Here is a 7,540-nt window from a genome sequence, read left to right on the forward strand (position 1 = left end):
GGTCTTTGAGGCTTGTGGGAGGAGGGGCTCTTCGGGGCCACAGCTTGGAGAGAGGGCTCAGAGTAGGAGGGCTGCTGAGGCAAGGAGGTGGCATCAGAAAATGGAACAACCTGGCCATAATGGTCCCTCCATTTTTCTTTGTGAGAGAACTGAATAGAGCTGGTTGCAAAATGAGGTTCTTTTCCCCAGGAAAAATATTGAACCTTTTGTTAAAAAGCCAAAAATGGAAAATTTCATCTAGTAGCTGCCAGAAATTAACAAATTTTGATTTACAGACCAAAATAGTCTATTTTTGGTTTTAAGTTTGCTGCCAAATATGTAAATTTTTCTAGACAAGTGGACATTTTCCCACCAAAAAAGTTGACAGATTTTTTTCAAGCAGCCCTACAGCCGACTAATTGCAGAGCTCAAGCACGACACCTTGTGCATGAGCCCAGCCTCTCCCACTCCTATTCGCTCCCTCATCCTATCCCCCAAATTCCTGTCCCACCACAGACTCCCTCCTTATTCACCCTGTACCCTCTCCCGCTCTGTCCTGTCACTCACCCTCTGTCCCATTTCTCCTCTCCCCCCTGGCTTTCACAGTGAAAGAGAAAGGAATAAAGGGGGGGTGGGGAATAAAGACAGGAGAAGGAGAAAGTAAAAGAGGGAGGAATTAAGAGAGGTGGAGAAAGAGCGGGAAGGAGAATGAGAGAAGAGGCGGGAAAGAAAATAAGAGAGGGTGAGAAAAGCGGAACTGAATCTTGGAACACATTCCCCCTCTCCTGTCCTCAACCTGACAGGACAGCTGGGAAAGGAGCATCACCAGACCCCCTTCCCACCCCTTGTTCTGTCTCGCCAGTGGCCCTCGGTCTCTCCTTTTGAAGCTGTTCCACTGGGAATAAGTCATTTTGAAAGTCACTGGAGCAGGGGGACTGGCTCCTGAGTCTCCCAGGTGTGTGCTCTAACCCCCTCGCTTGCTCTCTTTCTCTCTGCCCCAGTGATTCTTTCATTAGTTATTCACAGTGAAACAACTTCATCAGGAGAGACGGGGGGCTTCCTCACAACAGAATATCCCACAGGCCAAGGGTCAGGGCACCCACCTGAAAGATGGCAGCACCCTGCTCAAATCCCTTCTCCCCCTCAGGAGAGAGGCTGTGCATCCAAGAGGGGCAGGGGCAGAATTTAGGCATTAGCATCTCCCATTGGCTAGCTTAGGCAGAGAGCCACCTCGCATGGTGGCTTTTATGAATCCCATTCTGAAGCACCTATAAGAACATAAGAATGATCAGACCAATGGTCCATCAAGCCCAGTATCCTGTCTTCCAACAGTGGTCAGTGCCATAAACTTCAGAGGGAATGAACAGAACAGGGCAATTATTGAGTGATCAATCAATCCCATCATCCACTCCTAGCAGGTGTCTAGCAGTCACTAGCCTAGGTGCATAACTCAGTCTTTGTGAATCCCGGTAATTTTCTAGGTGCCTAAGTCTAGGCATAGTCACACTCAGCATCATCTTGCCTATATTTCTTTGTGACTCTATCCCTAACTCTCTGGTGTTTCTTGTCTCCCTAAAGCCACCTTGCATTATGCATTTCGAAGACAGACTCCCTGTTTCAGTGCGGGGAGTTCCATTTTGGAATTCAAGGCATGATCTTCAAACATCAGGCGGTGTAACACTGCAAATCTTGCTCCACTTTTTCAGATCCTCTTCATTATTTTGGGTGAAGGTCATCTCAAAGCAGCCTCCTTTTGTGCATCAAGGATGAGCCCAAACCCTTTGATTGTTTGTCATACCTGTGAGGAAATGGGCAGATCCTTTCACCTCTCTGTGCCTAAGGTCACCCAGTAGACCATGAGTAGAACTTAGATCCCCTGCCTCTCAATCTGGTGTCCTGTCTATGGGGCTGGCATCGTTCTTTTGCTTTGTAGCTGTGGGGAACAGAGAAAGAGAAGGAAGAGCTTTGAGCCATGATTTTAAAAAGCAAGGTTCATGGGGCATGGGTGAACTGATATCAAGGAGACTCAAGTGTAGTTTATCAGAAAACAAGATTTGGCAATATCCCAAATCCCATGGGGTGGGATCTGAATTACTACAGAGAATTTCCTGGGTATCTGGCTGGTGAATCTTGCCCATATGCTCAGGGTTCAGCTGATCACCATATTTGGGGTTGGGAAGGAATTTTCCTCCAGGGCAGATTGGAAGAGGCCCTGGGGGTTTTTGGGAGGTAGCATGGGGCACGGGTCACTTGCTGGAGGATTCTCTGCACCTTGAAGTCTTTAAACCATGATTTGAGGACTTCAGTAGCTCAGACATAGGTGAGAGGTTTATCGCAGGAGTGTGTGGGTGAGATTCTGGGGCCTGCATTGTGCAGGAGGTCAGACTAGATGATCATACTGGTCCCTTCTGACCTTAATATCTATGAATCATAGCTAAAATTTGGATAACTGAAAGTAACTGACCAAATTCTCCGCTGATTTTGAAACATCATAGGATTCAGTGAGGTTATAACAAAATTTTGGGGAGTTAGAGCAAAATTGTACCCAATATTTTCAGCTAATTTTTGGTGCGTTTTTATACTCTTTTAGATTGCAATGTTTTGAGCAGCAATGTGTTGCCACTGTATCATTCTCTTTCCTTTCAATTGGGTAGGAAGAAGAAGGGAGGGGATTTGCCCTTGTTTTGCTTCTTTAATATATATTGAAAGGGCCTAATCTTATTGTTTTAGTTTTTGGTTTCTTTATACTGGAAATTCAGGTCTGGTTTTCTAACAGACTACACTGACAACTTCAGGGCTAGCAATATTATAATATCAGAGATACCATGCAAGTGAGACCTCATAAATGGAGATGATTTCTCTACAAACTGTGATAACATCTGTTTAGCTCTACTCCAGTTGGAAGAAAATAACACTGTGAAAGTTTTGACAGCTCCACACATTCTGTTTAAGGATTCTGCATCTCTAGGTTCTCCGTCTGAGACCACATGCATACACAAGGAAAGCAAGACTGGGCATTCGTGATATTACTCAGGGTTTGTCTAAACTGACATGATAAAGCCAGCCACCTACCCTGACTGCAAAGTTGCAATCAGCATTGCATTAGCTAATATTACTCTTCAAGGGCATGTTCTAACTCAGTGTAATTCAGTAACTTGAAGGCAAGTCCTACAGTAAAAAACAAAAGCCCAAATCCTCTAAATTAAAAACAAAACAAACCTTCCACGTGTTCCTTATAAAATATAAAGAAGAAACAAAAGAGATCACAGATTATTTGCCTCTTCAGTTCACTTTTAATTCTGATTCTATCACAATTAAAATTTGCCACAGCCTCATACCACTTTAAGATGTTTCCTGTTGGAATTTCATAAATGAATTCCTGAGCTGGCACTAAATGCCCAGAAATTGCTTATTCTGGGAGATTTCATAACTCCCCAAGATGACCTTTAAAATTCTTTCACGTGGTAATGCTTCATAATTTTGCATTTGCGCAATCGCAACTAGCATGTTGTTACTCCAACCAAAAAGGTCACATTCTTAACCTCATTATTTAATTAAACTTGAACCATATGAAAGTGGTTTCTCAGTTACTCACTTTCTCCGATCATTCTATATTGTTGTTTAATCATCATGACTGGAGATTCATATTTTTAAACATCTGACTTGAGCCCATGACTGCTCTTTATAATCTTCCTTTTCACATCATATTTCATCCTTCTCATTTCAAAAAATAGAAGAGCCAGGAAAAATCTGGGAAGATAAAGACATTTTCTTTGGCCACGTGGGAAAAATAATACACATTTTTATAATGCACAGAACTTTTCAAAGGACGTAATTCCATCTGCTCCCTATGGAAAAGGTGATGTTCTTGGGCAATTTGTTTAGCTGCTCTGTGCTGAAGTTCCCACACTGGCATAATTGGAATAATAATGGTTAACCAAAGTTAAGTGTATTTTCAGATAAATAGTGCTATGTAAATAGTAAGGATTAGTAGAAAGCCCATTTTCCTGTAATTCTTTCACTGCAATGGTTTGTGCACTGCCATTTACTCTGAGGGTGGCGTTCATCCAAGTATAGAGAGCCAGCACAAGGCGTATGACTACTTAGGTCCCCACTTAAAGACATATTTTGAAAACATAATTGGTGCCTAGCCTTTGTGCTGGTCCACAGGAACGTCTAACCCTGAATGTATTAGCCCTGTCTTTTAACTATTATTGGTTTCCTTCTCTCCCACCCTGCCTTAGGCAAAGGTCAGGAGAAACACATTGTTAATTATCACTCTATGTTGGCCTTCAAATTTGGCTTTTGGTTTTTTTTTGTTTTGGTTTGGTTTTTTGGTCTTTTAAATGAGTCTTAAAGTTGCAGCACAAAGCATCAGATTTGCAGCCGCTTGGCTTGGCTTGTGTTAGGCTTGTAAGAAAAAGAGTGGGAAGGGCTTGTCTTGTGGTTGAGGTGCTGGAACAAGCCTTGCGCGCCGACTAGCCATGCTGGGAGCTGCAGACACTCAGCGCCTTTGAAAACCATGCCTACAGTGGGCTTGGCACGGTGCAGCCAGCAGTGCGAAGGGCAGCTCACGTAAACATACCTGCACTACTGGTATTCTGGTTAGCTCACTGAAAATAGAAGGGAGGATGCCATGGATGAGGATATAAGTGAGTCCGTAGCCAGGGAGCCAGGCTTGTGCAGCTGGCACTGAACCCCATATCGTGGCATCCTCGCTAGATAGACCCTTAGTAGCTTAGTTCCCAATCTGTGAAACGAGGCTGCTACCACAGCTGTCTTTCTCCCACCTGTTGCATGTCTCACCTATTTAGATTGGAAGGTTTTCAGAGGGTAGAGCCAGCCTCTGATGTTTGTACAGCACCTAGCCCAGTGAGACCTTTATTTGATTAGGATGCCTAGGCTCTACCATAATATCTATAAAAATAATAGAAGAAGGGTATAACCCTTCTTCGGCTAGTACCTATGGAAGCTATTACTCATGGGGAGAGAGAGAGAGAGAGAGATTTCCATGACGGTGCCAGTAATCTCAACTGAAAGACTACATTGTTTTATAAGGTGGAAAAAGTCAATTAAAAAAAAATAGTTTGCTTGTTGTTGTGGATTTAAAGGAGATTAGCCCAGCGCTTTGACCAAGGAGTTCTAACCTCAGCACTTGGCTTGCCTCACGCGTGAAAGACTGTTTTCAACTCTTGTCCAGCCTTAACACAATTACAGCTATTGTTTGCTGGTGAGTTTCCAGAGGTTTGGGGTTTTTTTTAAATCTGTTCTGGTAGGTCATTTAGCAAAGACCTCAAACTTACCAAAGTTGACTCTTGCCCTAGTCCTAAATCCTCCTTATTTAGCTAAAAGAGGGATCAAGAATTCATCTTTGGTTTTAACTAAACCCATCAGGTCTGAGCTTTGGTTTTATCACAGAAAAGAAAGAGTTTTGCTTCAACTTGGTGATGTGAAATGCTGGTCTCAGCTGAGCCTGGGGGACATAGAATATTAGGGTTGGAAGAGACCTCAGGAGGTCATCTAGTCCAATCCCCTGCTCCCCTCACCTTGATGTGGGTCATGCTCCATTTGACCAATTAGTCTGTTCTCTGCCCATACTTGCCTTGTACCATAGGTCATTACTACTGCCAGTACCTTAATGAGGATCCTACAGTACATTACAGACTTTATACATGCAAGGAGGGATCATTTCATCCACCACTGACATGCAGCCACCTCTGGAGAAGCATGGCAGCTGTGAACGGTGCATAGCCACGCCATTGCATACCTGTTCAGGACAGAGAATGAGGGGAAATATCTCCAAAGCCCATCTGCACTAAACTTTATTTTCATAAAGTTTCCCACCAGCATTACCATCAGTGCAGCTCCACGGGGAATAGAACCAGGGGGAGCACTAGCTGAGAAAGGCTGCCATGTCATCTCAGGCTACGTCTATGCTACGAGCTAGGGGTGTGACTCCCCTGCTCGCGTACATAGACTCCCGCTCAGTCAACGAGAGCTCGCACGAGCACAGATAGCGTTGCAGTTGGGCTAGTGGCCCTGCTGAGCCATGCCGAGTACAAACGGTGAGAGCTAGCGGGAGAATGGGCACCATGAGCAGGCGAATTGCACCCCTAGCTCATAGTATAAATGTAGCCTTAGTGTAACCTGTGCTGACGTAGCGAGTTTCCTTCTCCCGCACTTGTGGCTGGATCATGGACAGGGGTTGGTGAGTCTGCAACTGCTTCTGGGCGAGTTGTGCTCATCCTTTAGCTGAGGCAATAGAGGCTTATGCTTTTGGAGCTGGAAGTGCTGGGTTCAATCCCTGCAGACAATCCAGCTGGGGATATTATTATTTGTATTACCCTGTCACCTAGAAGCCGTAGTCCTGGACCAGAACCCCACCATGCTAGGTACTGCACAAACAGAACAAGGAGCTGGCCCCTGCCCAGAGAGTTGACAATCTACACATAAGACAAGGGACAACAGATGCCTAGACAGACCCAGGAACCAGGGAGACAGTATTGTCTAAATAGACAAGACAAACCCGGGGCAGGGGGTCTAACACACACAGTGAACAATGTGGTGGCAGCAAAAGTCATGTTAGGTCCTCTATTTTGGGGGGGGGGGGGGGGGGGAGAAGGTTAGTTAGAAGGGGATCTGCGAAGCAGAAAAAAGGGAAGGGAACAGGGGACAGGGCACTGGAGAAAATGGTAGGAGGGCTGGGGCAGATGTTCAGAGAAGCGAAGGTGAAGAGACAGAGAGGGGAAAGAAGGGCTGGAGCAAACCTGCACAGGACAGAAAAATCAGAGAAAACTCTACAGTTGTGACTGGAATGTGCAAAGGTCAGACAGAAATTCCCAGCTTTGGCTTGCTTCTGTCATACCAGGTGGAGTCTCTGGCCAGCTCCTCTCTGCAGCCCATACGGCTGGGGGGAGGGGAGGTCCTGCATGGATCCTAGCACCCACAAAGTGCCAGGAGGGGTCTCCCCTGCCCAGTTCTGGGGCCAGAAGGGTGCTGGGAGGAAGAGGTGGCCCTTGCTGGGCCCCACCAGTGCAGCAGTCTCTGCTCCTGCTACATAACCCTGCTTTGAATGGCTCGAACTTCGCAACAATGGGAGCCTTGGCACAGACTGGCAGCTGACTCCATTGGAGTTGCACTCACGGGTAGTATCAAGAGAAATTTTAAGGACAAGATGGCTAGAGTAGACAATCCTCTCCCTCCCCCTTCAGAATGCACTGGTTACACGTCCGTTTCCAGTTCTCTTTGGAGAACTGATCAGGGGCCCAATCATTTTCAGTTCAGAAGCTGCCATCACTAAACCTTGTGTAATGTTTTCTGTGCCACCATCCTCATGCAGCCCTAGGTTCGTAATTCAAATACTTCTAACTGGAAGTCAAAAGCACAAATTGAAGTTGCTCTTGGATGTTGCAGGACAAGCTGAGTCATTGAGCGGGTCTTGGAAGCGTCTGCCAACGTCAGAAATCCAGAACCTTTGAAGAAATGTAGCCAGCATCCCAAGCAGTATATAATTAACAGAACTCTACAAGGAATTATAATTGATATCCTGATGAAGCATATC

This window comes from Chelonia mydas, chromosome 11 (genome assembly GCF_015237465.2).
Source record: "Chelonia mydas isolate rCheMyd1 chromosome 11, rCheMyd1.pri.v2, whole genome shotgun sequence".
Lineage (NCBI taxonomy): Eukaryota > Metazoa > Chordata > Testudines > Cheloniidae > Chelonia > Chelonia mydas.